This window comes from Cebus imitator, unplaced genomic scaffold (assembly GCF_001604975.1).
Source record: "Cebus imitator isolate Cc_AM_T3 unplaced genomic scaffold, Cebus_imitator-1.0 Scaffold136, whole genome shotgun sequence".
Taxonomy (NCBI): domain Eukaryota; kingdom Metazoa; phylum Chordata; class Mammalia; order Primates; family Cebidae; genus Cebus; species Cebus imitator.
In genome coordinates, this window is record NW_016107451.1 from 3,484,146 (window position 1) to 3,505,083 (window position 20,938).

At 36.9% G+C, this 20,938-nt stretch overlaps 1 protein-coding gene across 7 annotated transcripts in view; it reads left to right on the plus strand.

Annotated features, from left to right (window-relative positions):
- Positions 1-20,938, plus strand: part of FOXJ3 (forkhead box J3) — a 175,340-nt gene that overhangs the window by 30,475 nt on the left and 123,927 nt on the right. The window contains exon 2 of one of the 7 annotated variants that reach the window (XM_037743186.1): positions 11,937-11,947. The exons of the other annotated variants lie outside the window; for them this stretch is intronic. The gene's annotated coding sequence lies outside the window, so the exon portion shown is untranslated. The remainder of the gene's footprint in view (positions 1-11,936; positions 11,948-20,938) is intronic. 7 annotated transcript variants of the gene reach the window in all.

Here is a 20,938-nt window from a genome sequence, read left to right on the forward strand (position 1 = left end):
TTAAACAGTAGAATCTTAAATATTTAGCAGAATCTTTTTGCTTTCTGAGTTTGGATAAGATGGATTTGAACCCTCAGATGTACCTATATTTTCTTTCCAAGTACAGATTCGGTAAGACAACAGCTTACTGAAAAAGCAAAAGCTTTCCTTGATTATTTGCTTTATGTAGACAAGTGAGTATGTATGTGTCTCATATGACATACTTCTTTTAAATATTGTTATAGTAGACTATTATAATTTTGTTTTGTTTCAAGTTTTAATTTTTGTGGGTAAAATATATATTTATAGGGTACATAATATTTTGATACAGGCATGCAGTGCACAGTCATATCAGTGAATGGGGTATAGTCATCACCTCAAGTGTTTATCCTTTTTGTTACAAACAATCCGATTATACTCTTTTAGTTATTTTAAAATGTACAATTAAATCATTACTGACTATAGTCACCCTTTTGTGCCATCAAACACTAGGTCTTAGTCACTCCTTCTATTGTTTTGTATCCATTAACCATTCTCACTCTCCCTGACACCCCATTATTTTCCCAGCCTCTGGTAACCATCCTTCCACTCTGTCTCCGAGAGTTTAATTGTTTTCATTTTTAGCTCTTACAAATAAGTGAGGGCATGCAGTTTGTCTTTTTGTGCCTGGCTTATTTCACTTAACATAATCACACCTAGGTCCATCCATACTGAAAATGACAGGATCTTGTGCATATACTACACTTTATCTATTCATCTGTTGATAGACACTTAAGTTTTTTTCCAAATCTTGGCTATTGTGAACAGTATTGCAACAAATATGGGAGTGCAGGTATTTCTTTGATATACTGATTTGCCTTCTTTTGGGTATATACCCAGCAGTGGGATTGTTGGATCATAAGGTAGCTCTATTTTTAGTGTTTTTGAGGAACTTCAAAACTATTCACCATGGTTGTATACTAATTTACATTCCCACCAACAGTGTACAAAATCCAGTGTTCCCTTTTCTCTGCATCCTCTCCAGCATGTTATTGCCTATCTTTTGGATAAAAACCATTTTAACTGGGGTGAGATGACATCTTATTATAGCTTTGATTTGCATTTCTCTGATGATCGTGACATTGACCACCTTTTCATACACCTGTTTTCCGTTTGTATATCTTCTTTAGATAAATGCCTATTCAGATATTTTGCCCTATTTTAAAAATCAGATTATTAAATTTTCACATGTAGAGCTATTTGAGATCCTTATATATTCTGGTTATTAATCCTTTCTCAAATGGGTGGTTTGTAGATACTTAAGCTATTTTGTGGCTTGTCTCTTCACTTTGTTATTTCCTTTGCTGTGCAGAAGCTTTTTAACTTGATGTGATCCCATTTGTCCATTTCGCTTTGGTTGCCTGTGCTTGTAGGGTATAACTCAAGTAATCTTTGCCCACTGCAACATTCTGGAGTGTTTCCCCAATGTTTTCTTTTAGTAGTTTAGTTTTAGGTATTAGATTTAAGTCTTTAATCCATTTTGATTTGATTTTATGGCAAGGAATAGGAGTCTAGTGTCATTCTTCTGCATATGGGTATTCAGTTTTCCCAGCACCTTGTTGAAGAGACTGTCCTTTTCATTGTATGTTCTTGGAACCTTTGTCAAAAATGAATTCACTGTAGATATATAGATTTGTTTCTGGGTTCTCCGTCCTGTTCCGTTAGTCTAGGTGTCTGTTTTTATGCCAGCACCATGCTGTTTTGGTTACTGTGATTCCTCCAGTTTTGTTCTTTTTGCTCAGAATATCTTTGGGTATTCTGAGTCTTTGGTGGTTTCCTATAAATTTTAGGATTTTTTTTTTTTCTGTGAAGAATGTCATTGGTATTTTGATAGGGGTTGCATTGAATCTGTAGTTTGTTTGGGTAATATGTACATTTTAACAATATTGATTCTTCTAATCCATGAACCTGGATTATCTTTCCTTTTTTGTGTGTCTTTTTAGTTTCTTTCATAAATATTTGATGGTTTCATTGTGGAGGTCTTTTACTTCTTCAGTTAATTCCTAGTTATTTTATTTGTACCTACTTTAAATGAGATTACTTTCTTGACTTTTTTTTCCAGATTGTTCACTCTTGGCTTATAGAAACTCTGGTTTTTGTATGTTGATTTTGTCTCCTTTACTGAATTTGTTGGTATCTTGTAGTTTTTTGGTGGAGTCTTTAGGTTTTTCCAATGTAAGATTATATAATCTGTAAACAAGGACCTCTTCCTTTCTATTTGTATGCCCTTTATTTTTTTCTCTTGTCCAATTGCTTGAGCTAGGACTTCCATTAATTTGGTTTAATCAAAGCAAAATAGACTCGATGTTTCTTATAGGGCTTGTTGAAATGGGACCCTTTCTGTATTTCTGAATTACCTAACATTTATTGGAGGATTTATTTTATGGTTTTTACATGTATGCAGCCTGGGGCACAGTAGTACTTAAATAATTTCTGGTAACATTTAATGCCTTCTACCTGAGATTACTTCCTCTTACATTTTTCTGTATTTATCCCTTTTTTGACTCATTTTTATTATGCTGCTTTGATGCCTTTTATTATTGATCTAATTTGTCTACTTAGGGTATGCTAGGGAACACATAGAAATATTTGAATGCCAGAGAAACTTGTGTGTTAGTGCCCCAGATGAGTTTCCTGTCCATCTGTTTCCTCATTTCCCTCCTTGAAATTGATGACCCTGCTGTTTAGAACTACCAGAAGAAGGTAGATTTATTTCAAGCTTTCTGCTGCCTCATTTCTAGAAGCATGCTGGTATTGATAAAGCAGCTGTGGTATGTAGACTGAAAATAATGTATATGCAGGTTCAGATCTCTCTCTGCCACATATTAGCCATGTACTCTTGGGCAAATTACTTTTCCTAATTTTGCTTTAATAGGGTTGCTAATGCTTACTTCACTGCTCTAACTTCAAAGCGTCACTGAATATACTGGTGAGTTAAATGTAAAATATGTGCCTGCTAACAGTGCACATAGTATAAAATAATACTGAAAAATAAAAAAGTAATTGTATGATTCGACTTAGTAAGCTTATCATAGGCAAGCTTTGTGGTTCAGTGGCACTCAATGCAGAGACATATCTCCAGGCATTTGGACCACCTACTCTTAGATCAGGAGTTTAGGCTATACTCCCCTTCCCATACAGAGGAAGGGGATTCAAGGAGTTAAATTTATACATGAGGAATCTGGCATGTTTTCTCCTCTTTTCTAGTTTCTAACAGTAGAAAGCAAAAAGGTTCATCATTTTTAGAATAAAAGAGGGAATGGGACAGATTTGTATCCTTTGCTAATGGTGTAAGAATATGGGGTAGAAGAAAGTTTTCTGTTTTACTTTGTTCTAGTTCTCCTTCATCCTAAATGCTAAGATTCTAGAGTATGTACTACTAGTGTTCAGGTTTGCCACTGGCCTTCAGGCTAAGGATATTGCTGACATTTAATTTATTATATGTTTAATATATTTATAATTAATGTAGTTAAAATTTTAGGCTTTTGAGTGTCCCACACAGTAGCAGAAATAGCTTTTGCATTATCATGCCATGTTTATCATTATTTTAATTTTTTGAATTAATAAAATTATTATTAATGTACATGTTTAGATATGGCTTGTTCCAGTTAAATTATGAGTAATGAGAAAACCCTCTTAATTTCACCATTACAGAAACTTTCTTTAAAATGTATTTTGAGTTTTCTGATACAAGAACTAGTAACCTCTTGTGGCTATTTAAATATAAGTTAATTAAAAATAGGTAAAATTAAAAAATCACTTTATTGTCCATACTAGCCACATTTTAAGTCTCACTAGCTAGTAGCTATCATATTGGACAGCACACAGATATTTCCATTGTTAGAGAAAGTTCTATTGGGCAGTGTTGGTCTGTTTTATGATTGATTGATTGAGACAGGGTCTTTCTTGCTCTGTCACCCAGGCTGGAGTATAGTGGCACAGTTATGACTCATGGTAGCCTCAACCTCTTGGACTTAGAATTTCCCCCACATCAGCCTCTTGGGTAGCTGGGACTGACTACAGATGTATGCCACCATGCCAGCTAATTTTTAAATTCTTTATAGAGACGGGGTCTCCCTATGTTGCCCAGACTGGTCTTGAACTCTTGGGCTCAAGTGTTCTTCCCTCACTGACCTCCTGAAGTGCTGGGTTTATAGACATCATCCACTGTGCCTGGCTTAACAGCACTGGTCTGGATCATCCTAAGTGTAACTTAATCTTTAATCTAAGAGCCTAATGTCCTAAGGCCTCCATTTTTGAACACCAGATAGAGAGGAGTACTGTTGACGGACTTATTCATTGACTTAAGGACATTAAGTTGCTTTTGTAACTGCATACTGACTTTGGTAGCTAGAGTTTATGGTGTTCTTACTATTAGACCAGGCATTATTTAAGCACTCTAAGTTTATTAAGTTCTGCCAACAACTCTGTACCATTATTATCCTTATTTCACGAATGAGGAAACTGAGGTAAAGTTAAGTAACTCAAAAATATATAGCTAATTAGGGATAGAGCTGGCATTCATATGTAGTCCTTACCCAGTACGCATGCTTTAACCATTTAACTCTACTGCCTCTTGGCTGTCAGTATTTATTGTAATTTCTGGCGTTTTTCTTAAATGAAGGCTGCCAAACAATATTCAATTTAATTGAGGGCACTATAAAAAATAAGTAAAAATGGAATTTTTTTTTTATTGCATTTTAGGTTTTGGGACACATGTGAAGAACATGCAAGATTGTTGCATAGGTACACACATGGCAGTGTGATTTGCTGCCTACCTCCCCTTCACCTATATCTGGCATTTCTCCCCATGCTATCTCTCCCCATCTCCCCACCACCCCGTCCCTCCCCCATTTCCCCCAAACAGACCCCAGTGTGTAGTGCTCCCCTCCCTGTGTTCACGTGTTCTCATTGTTCAACACCCGCCTATGAGTGAGAACATGCGGTGTTTGATTTTCTGCTCTTGTGTCAGTTTGCTGAGAATGATGGTCTCCAGGTTCATCCATGTCCCTATAAAGGACATGAATTCATCATTTTCGATGGCTGCATAATATTCCATGGTGTATATGTGCCACATTTTCCCTGTCCAGTCTATCATCGATGGGCATTTGGGTTGGTTCCAGTCTTTGCTATTGTAAACAGTGCTGCAATGAACATTCGTGTGCATGTGTCCTTATAGTAGAACGATTTATAATCCTTTGGATATATACCCAGTAATGGGATTGCCGGGTCAAATGGAATTTCTATTTCTAGGTCCTTGAGGAATCACCACACTGTCTTCCACAATGGTTGAACTAATTTACACTCCCACCAACAGTGTAAAAGTGTTCCTATTTCTCCACATCCTCTCCAGCATCTGTTGTCTCCAGATTTTTAAATGATCGCCATTCTAACTGGTGTGAGATGGTATCTCAATGTAGTTTTGATTTGCATTTCTCTAATGACCAGTGATGATGAGCATTTTTTCATATGTTTGTTGGCCTCATGTATGTCTTCTTTTGTAAAGTGACTGTTCATATCCTTCGCCCACTTTTGAATGGGCTTGTTTGTTTTTTTCTTGTAGATCTGTTTAAGTTCTTTGTAAATTCTGGATATCAGCCCTTTGTCAGATGGATAAACTGCAAAAATTTTTCCCTATTCTGTTGGTTGCCGATTCACTCTAATGACTTTCTTTTGCTGTGCAGAAGCTGTGGAGTTTGATTAGGTCCCTTTTGTCTATTTTGGCTTTTGTTGCCAGGAGATTAGTAGAAAAAAGTAATAGAAAAGCAGCACTTTAATTTTGGAACACTGAAATTGAAAAAAAAATCTTGTTTAAAATTTTTAAAAAAATTTGTTAAAAGGCAGCAGTTTTTTTTTTTTAAATTTCAGGGAGATGGAGAAATTTTGAGTTTTTATGGGGCGAATCATATATCAGGTAATAGGGAATAGAAAGCATTACTGCATATACTAGTGAGTTAAATATAAAATGTGTGCCTACTAACGGTGCACATAGTGCAAAATAATACTGAAAAACAAAAAAAATTACATGACTTGATATAATAAGCTTATCATAGGCAAGCTTTGTGGCTCAGTGACACTTAGTGCAGAGACATATTTCTAGGCATTTGGAGTGCTTATTCTTCTTGATTAGGAGTTTAGGCTGTACTCTACTTCCCATACAGAGAATTTGGGGCAGTGGAGGTTTCCCAACTACATGCCTAGGCGTACCTCTGGATTCCTGGTAGTTTCCCACAGAACCCCAACCCTCCCCTGTCCTCCAGACCTGGTGCTTGTGCCCTGCCATTGGGGGACCTGTAGGTGGGCCTGCCTGGTCTGGACCCACCTGTCTTAGTCTCCTGCTCCAGGGCTGAGCAGGGAGCTCCAGACCATTGTGCATTCTGCAGGTCAGCCCATTGCTTGAGGCAGCAGAGAGCTTCTCTCAGGAAAAAGGATCTCTTATATACCTATCTACATTGGCTTCAGCTGGCTCTTACCTTGAGTGCCACCTGCTGGCTCGGAGGTTTAACTGCATGACACAGTGGAAAATCCGTTGACACATGTGTACATTACCTGGGATCTAGATAAACTTCCTGAGACCTCCACCACCCTGGCCCCACAAGATGCAGTAAGCCTGCTCACATGCCCTGTACATCACTAATACAACCAGCATTTGGGAAAGCTACCATAAAAAGGCTATGTATAACTGAGGAACTTTGCCACTGAAAGCACCCAGAACGGAAGCCAAAAGAACCCTACATAACATGTATTACAGACAGCTCCTGAAGGTGAGAAAAATCACATGCAGATGAAAGCAAATACAAAAATAAGGAGAGACGGCTTATCTAGATAAGAAGGAACCGGAAAAACAACTTTGAAACTCTGAAAAAAGTGTGTTACAGTGCCCCCAAAGGATCACACCAACTCTCCAGCAATGGATCCTAACTGAAATTAAAATCTTTGAAATACAAAATAATGAATTCAGAATGTTTTTAAAGAAGTTCAGTGAGATCCAATAGGAAGTTGAAAATGAACACAAATCGGAGAAACACTTTTGGATATGAAAGAAGAGATATCACTAAAAAAAAAATATAAACATCTTTTAGAAGTGAAAAATTCATTGAAGAAATTATAAAATATAGTTGAAAGCTTTAATAGTCTAGAGAAAGTGGAAGAAAGAATTTTAGAGCTGGAAGACAGGTCTTTTGAATTAACTTAGTCAGATGAACGTAAAGAAAAAAAGAATTAAAATAAATTTACAAAGTCCAGATGTGGTATCTCATGCCTGTAATCCCAGCACTTTGGGAGGCTGAGGCAGGTGGATCACTTGAGGTCAGGCATTTGAGACCAGCCTGACCAACATGGTGAAATCCTGTTTGTACTGAAAATACAAAAAAATTTAGCAGGACGCCGTGGCATGTGACTGTAATCCTAGCTACTTGAGAGACTGAGGCTGGAGAATCACTTGAACTCAGGAGGCAGAGGTTGTGGTGAGCCAAGATTGCACCACTGCACCCCAACCTTGGCGACAGAGTGAGATGCTGTCTCAAAAGAAAAAAAATGTGAACAAAGCCTTGGAGAAATAGGGGACATAAAGCATCCAAAGTTGTAGGTTACAGATATTCTAGAGAAGAAAAAGTAAAAAGTTTAGAAAACCTATTTGAGGAAATAATTAGGGAAAATTTACCTAGTCTGGAAAGAGATTTAGACATCCAGATACAAGAAGCTCAGAGAACTGAAAGATACATTGCAAGAAGAATCTCATCTAAGCATATAGTCATTAGACTGTTCAAAGTCAACGTGAAGGAAAAAATTCTAAGAATAGCAAGAGAGAAGAGATTACCTATAAAGGAAATCCCATCAAACTAACACTTTAACTTCTCACCAGAAACCCTGCTAGTCAGCTGGAAGAGATTGGGGGCCTATTTTTAGCAGGCATAAGTAAAAAATTACCAGCCAAGAATTTATTTTACTTGTTTTTTGGACAGGGCCTCAGTCTGCTGTCCAAGCCTGGAGTACAGTGGCGTGATCACAGATCACTACAGCCTTTAACTCCCGGGCTCAGGTGATCTTCCTACTTCAGCCTTACTGGGACTACAAGCACACATCACCATGCCCGGCTAATTTTCTTGTATTTTTTGTAGAGATAGGGTTTTGCCATGTTGCTTAATCTAGTCTTGAGCTCCTGAGCTCAAACGATCCGCCCGCCTTGGCCTCTCAGCATACTGGGATTGCAAGTGGGAGCCACCGTGCACAACCACTGGCCAAGAATTTTGTATTCTGCCAAAATAAGCTTTGTAAATGAAGGAGAAATAAAGTCTTTCCTAGACAAACTAATGTGAAGGGAATTTATCACCACTATATCGATCATATAAGAAATGCTGAAAGGAGTTCTAAACATGTTAATGAAAGGATAGTATTTACCATCGTAAAAGGACACATAATTACAAAGCTCACAAGAGCCTATAAAACAGTTATATAGTTGAAACTCCAAGACAACTAGCAATACTGTGACAGGAACAAAGCCTCACATATCTGTATCTGTATCTATCTATCTTCCTATCTACACATACACACACATATATATGTATATATATTTTTTAAGATGGAGTCTCACTCTGTCACCCAGGCTGGAGTGCAGTGGTGTGATCTCAGCTTACTGCAACCTCCGCCTCCTGGGTACAATTGCTTCTCCTGCCTCAGCCTCCTGATTAGCTGTGACTACAGGTGTGTGCTACCATACCTGGCTGATTTTGTATTTTTAGTAGAGACGGGGTTTCACCATGTTGGCCAGGCTGATCTTGAACTCCTGACCTTGTGATTTGCCCACTTCGGCCTCCCAAATTGCTGGGATTACAGGTGTGAGCCACCGTGCCCAGCCTATATCTATATATATTTTAAGATGGAGTCTTGCTCTGTTGTCCATGTTTGAGTACAGTGGCATGATGTTGGCTCACGGCAACCTCTGTCTCCTGGGTCCAAGCAATTCTCCTGCCTCAGTCTCCCAAGCAGCTGGGATCACAGGTGTTTACCACCACACCTGGCTAATTTTTGTATTTTTAGTAGAGATGGAGTTTTGTTGTGTTGGCCAGTCTGGTCTCGAGCTCCTGACCTCAAGTAATCTGCCCACTTTGGCCTCTTAAAGTGCTGGGATTATGGGCGTGAGCCACCACACCCAGCCCATGTATCAATATTAACCTTGAATGTAAATGGCCTAAATGCTCCATTTAAAATATACAGAGAGGCAAATTAAATTAAAAAACAAACAAAAAACAAGACTCAACCATCTGCTGCCAACAAGAGACCCCACATGCACACTGGTTAAAGACAGCTGCAGACTTAAACCCCATCTCTGCTGTAAAGATTTATCATGCAATGGGGTGAAAAAAGATTTATCATGCAAATGGAAGACATAAGCCAGCAGTAGGATCCATTCTTGTATTAGATAAAATTCAAATCAATAACAGTNAAAAAAAAAAAAAAAAGACAAGAAGAGCATTATATAATGATAAAAGGTTTGATACAAGAAGATGATTTAATTATCCTAAGTATATATGCACCCCACACCAGAGCACCCAGATTAATAGATACTACTAGGTCAAAGCAGATTGATAGCAATACAATAATAATGGGACATCAGCACCCCACTGACATCACTAAACAGATCATTGAGACAGAAAATTGACAAAGAAATTCTAGACTTAAACTGTAGACCAAATGGACCTAGTAGACATTTACAGAACATACATTAATCTCGTCTGCACATGGAATATCCTCCAAAATTGACCATATGCTTGGCCATTAAAGCAAGTCTCAATACATCCCAAAATACTGAAATCAGAATCAAGTATCTTTTTGGAGCACAGTGGAATAAAATTAGAAATCAGTACCAAGAGGAACTCTTAACTGTTCAAGTAGATGGAAACTAAACAACATGCTCCTGAATGAACTTTGGATATACAGTGCAATTAAGGCAGAAATTGAAAAAAATTTTGAAATAAATGCAGATGGAGATGCAGCATACTAAAACCTGGGATACAGCAAAGCCAGTGCTAAGAGGAGAGTTTATAGTGTTAAATGCTCACATTAAAAAAATAGGAAGATCTCAACCTACCATCATATATCAAGGAACTAGAAAAATAACAAACCAAACAAAAAGCTAGCAAAAGAAGTGAACAAACATCAGAGCAGAGCTAAATAAGATAGAAAAATGATACAAAGGATAAGTAAAACAAAAAGTTGGTTCTTTGAAAGGATACACAAATTGACAGACTGCTTGCTAAGTTTACCAAGAAAAAGAGTTTTAAATACAAGCAGAAATTATAAAGAAAACATTACACCTGACACCACAGAAATACAAAAGATCACCAGAGACTATTATAAACATTTCTATGCTCATAAATTAGAAAAACCTAGGGAAAATGGACAAATTCCTGAAAACATACAACCTTCCAAGATTGAACCAGGAAGAAATTTGAATCCTGAACAGACCAATAACAAGTAACAAAATTCAATCAGTAATAAAGGAAAACTTCTATATTAGTCTGTTCTCATGCTGATATAAAGAACTACCTGAGGCCAGGTGCGGTGGCTCATGCCTGTAATCCCAGCACTTTGGGAGGCTAAGGCAGGCGGATTATGAGGTCAGGAGATCAAGACCATCCTGGGCAACATGGTGAAGCCCTGTCTCTACTAAGAATACAAAAATTAGCTGGGTATGGTGGTGTGTGCCTGTAATCCTAGCTATTCAGGAGGCTGAGGCAGGAGAATTGTTTGAACCACTCAGTGAGAGGTTTCAGGGAGCTGAGATTGCACCACTGCACTGCAGCCTGACGACAGAGCAAAACTCCATCTCACCAAAAAAAAAAAAAAGTTCCTGAGACTGAGTGATTTATAAAGGAAAGAGGTTTAATTGACTCACAGTTCCACAGGGCTGGGGAAGCCTGAGGAAACTTATAATCATGGCAGAAGGAGAAGCAGACGTGTCCTTCTTCACATGGCAGAAGGAAGAAGTGCTGAGCAAAGTCGGGGGGAAGCCCCTTGTAAAAGCATCAGATCTTGTGAGAACTCACTATCAAGAGAACAGTAGAGGGTAACTTCCCCCATGATTCATTTACCTGCCACTGGATCCCTCCCATGACATGGGTATTAATGGGAACTATAAGATGAGATTTGGGTGGGGACACAGCCAAACCATATCACCTTCCAACAACAAAAAAGGCTAGGACCAGATGGATTTACAGCTGAATTTTGCCAGACGTAAAAAGAAAAGCTGACATTTACGAAAGACTACTGAAACTATTTCAGAAAATTGAAGAGGAGTAATTCCTTTCTAACTCATTCTGTAAAACCAGTATTACCCTTGTACCAAAGTCAGGCAAGGACACAACCAGAAAAGAAAACCACAGGCCAATATCCCTAATGAACATAGGTGCAAAAATCCTCAACAAATACTAGTAAACTGAATCCAGCAGCACATCAGAAAGATAATACATCATGATCAAGTGGGTTTCATTCCAGAGATGCAAGAATGTTTAAGCATATGCAAATCAGTAAATGTGATTCACCTCATAAATAGAACCAAACCCCAAAACCATATGATTATTGCCATAGATGCAGAAGAGGCATTTAATAAAATCCAACATTACTTCATGATAACCCTCAATAAATTAGGCATTGGAGGTATATACCTTAAAATAATAAGAGCTATGTATGACATACCTGCAGACAACATCATGTTGAAGGGGAGAAGTTAAAAACATTCTCTTTAAGAACGGTAACAAGAGAAGGATGTCCATTCTCACCATTCCTCTTCACCATGGTACTGGAAATCTTAGCCAGAGCAGTTAGGCAAGAGAAAGAAAGAAAAGGCATCCAAGTTGGAAAAGAGGAAGTTTTCTTATAACATGATTGTATACTTAGAAAACTCTAAAGACTCCTAGACTTCATTAAAGTTTCAGGATACAAAATCAATGTACAATGATCAGCATTTCTATACACTGATAACGTTCAAGTTGATAACCAAATCAAGAACTCAATCCCATTTACAGTAGACACACACACACACACCCCTAGGAATACATTTAACCAAGGAGGTAAAAGATCTTTACAAAGAGAACTACAAAACACCAATGGAAGAAATTGCAGGTGACACAAACAAATGGCAAAACATCTTGTGCTGATGAAAGAATCAATGTCACGAAAATGACCATTCTACCTAAAGCAATCTATAGATTCAATGAAATTCCTATCAAATTGTCAACATCATTTTTCACAGAATTAGAAAAATAATGCAAAGTTCATATAGAATAAAAACAGTACCCGGATAGCCAAAGCAATCCTAAGCAAAAGGAACAAATTCAGATATATCAGATTGCGTAGCTTCAAATTATACTACAAGGCTATAGTAACTAAAGCAGCATTGTAGTCATACAAAAATATGTTTACAGATCAGTGGAACAGAATAGAGAGCCTAGAAATAAAGCCTCATACTTATAGCAACTGATCTTTGACAAAAGTTGTTGAAAATAAACAGTGGAGAAGGAATATTGACACCCTGTTCAATAAATGGTGGTAGGAATATGGGCTAGTCATATGCAGAGGAATGAAACTGGACCCTTGTGTTTCACCATGTACAAAAATTAACTCAGGATGTACGTTCCTTTTTTGTATGTAAAAAAAGTTAGGATGGATGGATTAAAGACTTAAACATAAGATCTTAAACTATAAAAGTCCTAGAAGAAAACTTAAGAAATACTTTTGGATGTTGGCCTAGGCAAAGAATTTATGATGAAGACAAAAATAGACAAATGAGACATAATTAAACTAAAATCTTCTTCACAGCAAAAGAAATACTCAACAGATTAAACAGCCTATAGAATGTGAGAAAATATTTGCAAATTATTACTTCAACAAAGGGTGAATAACCAGAATCTACACAGAACTCAGTTCAACAAGGAAAAAACTTCTTTTAAAAACTGGGCAAGGGACATGAAGAGAGATTTTTTGAAGAAATACAAGTGCCAACAAACAACGTGAAAAAATGCTCAACATTAATCATCAGAGAAATGCAAATTAAAATCATAATGAGATACTATCTTACACCAATCAGAATTGTTATTAAAAAGCCAAAAAATAACAGATGTTGTTGTGATTGTGGAGAAAAGGCAATGCTTATACCCTGTTGATGGGAATATAAGTTAGTTCAACCTCTGTGGAAAACAGTATGGAGATTTCTTAAATAACTAAAAATAGAACTACCCTTTGATCTAACAAATGCATTACTGGGTGTCTGTCCAAAGGAAAAGAAATCACTATGTAAAAAAGACACCTGGCCAGGTGTGGTGGCTCACGTTTGTAATCCCAGAATTTTGGGAGGCCGAGGCAGGCGGATTACCTGAGGTCAGTAATTCAAGACCAGCCTGGCCAATATGGTGAAATCCTGTCTGTACTAAAAATACAAAAATCAGTTGGACATGGTGGTGCACACCTGTAATCCCAGGTACTCGGGAGGCTGAGGTAGGAGAATTGCTTGAACTTGGGAGGCAGAGGTTGCAGTGAGCCGAGATTGCACCACTGCATTCCATCCTGGGCGACAGAGTGAAACTCCATCTCGCAAAAACACAAGACAGAAAACCCCACCTGTATTCATGTTCAGCACTATTCACAATAGCAAAGTCATGGAACCAACCTAAGTATCCATGAACAGTTGACTGAATAAAGAAAATGCGGTATACAGATACCATGGAGTACACAGCATAAAAAAGAATGAAATCCTGTCTTTTTCAGCAACATGAATGTAGCTGGAGGTCATTATTCTAAGTGAAATAACTCAGAAACAAAATCAGATACCACATGTTCTCACTTATAAGTGGGAGCGAAATAATGGATGTGCATGTACATAAAGATGGAAATAATAGATATTGAAGACTCAACCATGAGGGAGGGTGGGAGGAGGAGGAGGGTTGAAAAATCACATGTTGGGTGTAATGTTCACTATTTGGGTTGTGGGTACACGAGAAGCCCAGTCTCCACCAGTATGCAATATACCCATGTAACAAACATGTATGTTTACCTCCTGAATCTAAAGTTTAAAAAAAAGCTTTGCTTGGTTGCAAACAAGCTAACACTGGATACCTCAAGCAAAAAATAAAAAGAATTTATTGAATTTAGAAAACATGGTTGTATTTTACAGAATGCAAGGATAGTTTAGTCTCTTGAAATGGAACTAGGAATTGATGAAAAGCTGTTAGAAACCTAGGCAGTGTACTTACTCTTCTCTGTTGAGTTTCTTTGAATCTAATTTATGTCTTCATTTCTACAGACAACTTTGATTTTCTGACACACAACCTTTCCATCCCTCTTAAGTTCATGGTTTTGTTTTTGTTTTGTTTTGTTTTTTGAGATGGAGTTCCACTCTTGTTGCCCAGGCTGGAGTGCAATGGTGCGATCTTGGCTCACTGCAGCCTCTGCTTCCCGGGTTCAAGCAATTCTCCTGCCTCAGCCTCCCGAGTAGCCGGGATTAGAGGTGCTCACCACCATGCCTGGGTAATTTTTTTTTTGTATTTTTAGTAGAGATGGAGTTTCACCATGTTGGCCAGGGTGGTCTCGAACTCCTGATTTCAAGTGATCTGCCTGCCTCAGCCTCCGAAAGTACTGGGATTACAGGTGTGTGCCACTGTGCCTGGTCTCAAGTTGATGGCTTCTTCATACAGAAGAGCAGCCCAAACTGTTTCACTTCTAAATCCTGGGGAAGAAAATTTAGGTAAACAGCTTGGATTAGATATCACCCTTGGTTCATATCCTTTAATTTCTTTCTCTATTAACTGGTGCAGACAAGGTATAGTACACCTTTCAGAGCCCTGGGGTTGGAGGCACCTCTGAGAAAGGGCATTGATTTGAGCTAGGCAAAACACTACAGAACGTGTGTGAGACAAAGAGCAAGCATCCACTTTTGGTTGAGAAAGGATTTCAAGAGAGGGTAATTTTAGGATTCTTTATGGTGGTCATGTGGGTATTGAATAGGAGACTAGATTCTCACCTTTATGTTAGCATATCCAGAGTATCCTTAGAATTGTAGATTTGAAATTGGGCTCCTGCCTCAATTCTATTCAATCTGACAAATATATATTGAATACTTATGTCCTCACTAATGTTTAAGAGTCTACAAAAGCAAGAAAAGAAAACAAAAAGATCATTCCACCCTATAACTAGTGCTTATTTGAATGCCTGATAGATAGGCACTTTGGCTGGGTCTCTTTTGAAGGTTAGGGATCTGAATGGGGATTTTTAGTATAGGGATCCATTTCTTCACAGTTTTATTAACAGCTTCCCAGTCCCTCCCTTATATCTGGGGCTTGCAAAGTGATATATCAGCTATGTTAAAAAGCACAAAGCATGGAGTTATGAAAAGACAAGACGATGAGTAAATAGAGGCTGAGAAAAAGATAGTGCTTCTTAATGTAGTACAAGATAGGTCTATAGATAGATAATTGAAGAAATAGAAAACCAAGAGGAGAAGCTCAAGAGACTGGATTGGAATCCATATGAAATGGGGTTAATCATTCATGCTCTACCTCACAACACAAATCTTATTTTTGCTATTGGTATCAAGAAGAACCTGATATGCTTAAAATACATTCAGGAAGGAGGATTATTATTGCTTTTCACATTGATTTTAGACAGCTTAGTGAATTTGGAATAGTATCTAATTGTTTTAGTTTGCATTTCCCTGATAACTAATGATGTTGAGCATCATTCATGTGTTTATCGGGGTTTGCATGTCGTTGTTTAAATTTTTTGTGCATTTTAAAACTGGGTAGTTTGTCTTTTAATTATTGAGTTACATGAATTCTCTAAATATTCTGGATGCAAGTTTTTTTGTTAGAGCAAGAAAATTTTGGTAACATCTGACTTACCAATTTTTTTCTTTCATTGTTCAAGCTGAGAAATATTTACCTATTCCTAATCACAAATATTTGTTTGTCTCTTTTTATGTCCAAGCTGAGAAATCTTTACCTAGTTCAAATCACAAATACTTGTTTTTTATTTTATTTTATTTTATTTTTGGAGACAGAGTCTCATTCTGTTACCTAGGCTGAAGTACAGTGGTGTGATCTTAGTTCACTGAAGCCTCCACTGTCCAGGCTCAAGTGATCTTGCCTCAGCCTCCCGAGTAGCTGGGACTTCAGGTGCATACCACCACACCTGGCTAATTTTTGTACTTTTTGTAGAAATAGGTTTTACCATATTGCCCAAGCTACTCTAAAAATTCCTGAGCTCAAGCAGTCTGCCCCCTTAGCCTCCTAAAGTGCTGGGATTGCAGGTATGAGCCACCATTCCAGCACACAAATATTTGTTTTTTAAAAACAGCTTTACTGAGATGTAAATGACATAGTACGTTTTTATAAGTCTGACAAATATATACACATGTAAATCATCACTACATCAATGTAGTGAACATATCCATCATTCCCAAAAGTTACTGAAAGTGCTCCTGTGCAGTTCTTCCCTCCTGTCCCTGTCTCTGCAAGGTACCCACCAATCTGCTTTTCTATTCCTTATTATATATTTGCATTTTCTAGATTTTTATATAAATGGAATCATACAATATATATTTTTATTTCTGTCTGGGTTTTGTTTAATTATTTTGAGATTTATTTGTGTTGCTGCATCCATCAGCGGTTCATTCCTTTTTATTCCATTGGATATATTCATAACAGTTTGTGTATTCATCCACCTGTTGCTGGGTATTTGGATTGTTTTCAGTTTTTGGCTATTACAAATAAAAATGCTATTAACATTTGTGTACAGATCTTAGTATAGTTATATGGTTTATTTTGGGTAAATACCAGGAGGTGAAATGACTGCTGTATTGTAGGTATATGTTTAAGAAACTGGCAGCCTGTTGTCTTTAAAGCAGTTGTGCCATTTCCCACCAGCAGTGTGTTTAAGAGTTCCATTTGGTCCATATTCTTGTGAACACTTAGTATGGTCAGTCTTTTAATTAGCCATTTTAGTAGGTGTGTAGTGATATCTCAGTGTTGTTTTAATTTGCATTTCCCTAATAACTAATGATTTTGAGCATCTTATGAATCCTTTTTCTGTGCACCCCCCTCATTAGGGTCCTGTCCCCTGGCCTTGCACCTGCCTCTTCAGGGTCCCATTCCCTGGCTCTGCTCCTGCAACAATCCCCCCACCCTGCCTCAGGATCCTGAGCCTGCGCCTATCCTCCTGGCTCCCACCCTTGGCTTCTCTGAATCTTTGCTATATTTTATTTGTTGAAATACCTGTTCACTTCTTTTGCCCTTTAAAAAAAAATGGGTTTTTCCATCCCATTGAGTTTTGAGAGTTCTTTATATTTTCTGGATACAAGTCCTGTTGGTCCATACCCCCTTTCCCCAGTGAGGTGGATCTTGCTGTGTCACCCAGGCTGGAGTACAGTGGCATGATCATAGCTCACTGCAGTCTCAAACTCCTGGGCTCTAGTGATCTTCCTGCCTTGATTGAACCCCCTTAATCTATTTTTTTTTTTAAGAGGTAAGTTCTTGTGATGTTGCCCAGGCTGGTCTTAAGCTCCTGGCCTCAAGTGATCCTCCTGCCTTGGCCTACCAAAATGCTGGGATTACATATGTGAGCCCTGTAATTTGTAGGGCTCACAAGTCCTTTTTAAGATACATGCTTTGCAAATGTTTTCTGCCAGTCTGTGGCTTGCCTTTTCATTCTCCTAACACTGTCTTTGAAGAACAAAAGTTTTAAATTTTGATAAAGTCCAATTTATCAGTTTTATGAATTGTGATTTTTTAAATGTCATATCTAAGAAATATTTGCCTAACCAGGTGTTACAAAGATTTTCTTTTATGATTTCTCCTGCAAGTTTTATAGATTTAGCTTTTATATCTAGGTTTGTTGTTGATTTTTCAGATTTTTATATATGCTGTGACTCAAGGGTCATTGTTAATTTTTCTCCTATGCAGACAATCACTTGTGTTAACATAATTTTTTGAAAAGTCTTTCCTTTCCCCACTGACTTGTCTGGTGCTTTTGTCGAAAATCGAATTACTTTACTTGGACCCTGTTCTATTGATCTATGTCTATCCTTTGTCCAAAACTTGGTCATTGGATTTTACAGTAAACCTTGAAATATGACAGTCTAAGTCCTTCATGCGTTTGAAATTGAGGAAGTCTGAGATCCCATATCTGCTTAGTGGAGGGTTGAAAATTAGGGTATTCGTATTTGCAAATTACCAAATAAAAATTTAAAAGTAAACAACTGTGGCTTCCTTGAGCACATGGGAGAGGATGAGTAGTTCCATCAAGTAAAGATTGTGATGTTTTAAGGAAGAAGTTGCTGTATTTGGTAAGAAGAAAAAGATAAAGTCTATGTTAAAGACGGCAAAGTTGAAGACCCAATGTTGTAAAGTGATGGCAAGAAATAAAAAATAGAAACAAAAAGTGTAGGATCTTTAAAAAGGAGCCAGTATACTAGATAAAGAAGATATGATAGAATAAGAAAGAATAAGGAAGACTTTAGCCAGAGAGACTTCTAGAGTCTAGTAAGTTTAAGCTGCAGCATTTTTACAGGTGAATTATTGGTGAGCATCCCAAATAGTGCTGGGATTTCCATGTAAGTCAGTTATCTTCACACTTTTCCACTCCTTTTCATACCATGGAATTGTAATGATAATCAGTGTTGGTGTTTTATGTAAGTGGGTAATGACTGATGCATTGTTAGAACTGAAGGTCTGTTTGTTTGGATTTTAATTAGTAGTAGGTAATGGTCACTTGACTCATGGTGAGATCCATAGCGTTAAGGGATTCTAACTTAGCTTATTTCTACTTTTTTTTTTTTTTTTTTTTTTTTTTTTTTTTTGAACTCCTTCAGTGGATATTAATTTCTTCAATGAATTGACTGGTGTAGTTCTCTAATTTTTCTCTTCTTTGATGAGTGTCGTTTTAAAGCTCAGAGTTGAGTGAACTTTAACTTAGATTTTCTTCTCCTCTGTCTTCTCCTTCTATCTTTTTCTTCTCCTCTAGCATAGCAACTTCTTCCTTAAAACATCACAGCCTTTTCTTGATGGAACTTCTCATCTTCTATCGTGTGCTTAAGGAAACGTAGTTATTTACTGTTTTTCTAACATTTTAATTCTAGTTGAGAATATTTTTACTCAGCTTTCTTTCTCTACTTACCCCTTATTTTTGGTCCATTTCTTATAAAAATTAAAGTGGTTTTGTGTAAGAGACTCAGTCTAATTTTACTTTGAGCATTTAGTGTGCTCGAAATTACAATAAGAAATCTAAAGGTAGATAGAAGCCATTTATGATCCTCTGAAAACAACTCCAATTCAATTTGTCATGATGAGCAGTATGGAAAGTCTGTAATATTTATTATTTCAGACATTTTATATTGTTAAATAGCTTGTGTCAGATTGCTTATCTGAGAAGACTTACAGGTAATTCAGAGATTATTTTTTGGCCCCTTTGGGTATCGTACCCTTCATACAAAGCCTGACATTATGTGCATGACCAGGGAATATATATATATTTTTAAATCCACAATATAGAAATGAATTCAATTGTATTTTTATATGTTGTAGACTATATGGAGTGTTGTAGACACTATGGAGACTTTTGTCAAAGGGAAAATAAGCAAGCTTGTCTTTTATATATTGTAGACTATATGGAGTATTGTAGACACTGTGGAGACTTTTGTCAAAGGGAAAATAAGCAGGCTTGTCCTTTATATGTTGTAGACTATATGGAGTTTTGTAGACACTATGGAGACTTTTGTCAAAGGGAAAATAAGCAAGCTTGTCTTTTAAAAAGTGTTTCTAACAAAATGGATTATAATATTTTTCATTTATTGAATGCCTATGTGTGCCAGTTATTCGCTATGTACTAAATATTCCACATATATTTTGTCATTTATTCTTCAGAGCACTTCTTTGAGGCTTAGAGGCTTATTTGACTGCTTCAAGGATGCATAGTTAGTTAGTAAGTGGAAGAGTAAGAATTTAAGCCTAGGTATCAGAGTTACTTCAAAGTCCTTACTCTGTTATATATAAGAAACACACACATATGTAAATATATATATATTAAGAAACAAGTTCATATAGAAATATTGTATATACTGTATTAATACATATGTCTAAATATAAGAAGAGACCAAAAGACTGAAGATTAGTGTTTCTTATTTTTTGTCCCTTAAAAAATTAGTGCTTAAAGAGCTTTTGTTTATGGGTTATATCTGTCCATGTTTATTGTATTACAAATTAAAACTAAGAAAATTTAAAATATTCACATAAAAAATAACAAAAGTCTCCATCGTATACAGCATATAACAAATATAATTGAATTCAGTTCTACATTGTGGATCTTTAAAAAGCCCTTTGGTAACATAGATAACAAGTTTTATGAAAAGTAACTGTATGTTCCAAAACAAAATTTAGTGAGAAAATTGCATTACTTTACATTTTTGCAGATCTTTTAAGTATCTGACGTAATAGAAGACAGCTGGATTCTCATCTTTCTCTCTGCGTTAAATCTGTTGTGATATCACGTATCACATAGCATCTGAAAAGCTCTACTATACACTTAATGAGAGGATCAGAGTGAAAAAGGCAAATAATATCTTACTATGAAAATAGTTTTGACTCCTCAGACTGCTTAAAGGGTCTCTGGACCACACTGAGAACTGCTGATCCATAGACATCACATATAGCAGCATTTCTCATTTTTGTTGGTGGCAGAGTTACAGATACTATTAATGTTACTGTGATTTGTTGTCTACTTTTATAGGTAAAGGCAATGCTAAATTTCAGTCACAAGTTAGTGAAAATAAAGAAGATATTTTCCTTCTTCCGAGTTGATCACCTTCGAGTTTGATCACTTAGCTCCTAAGGAAAAGGTGGCTTTGGTGAGGTCATTTGAAACAATAGTTTGGGTA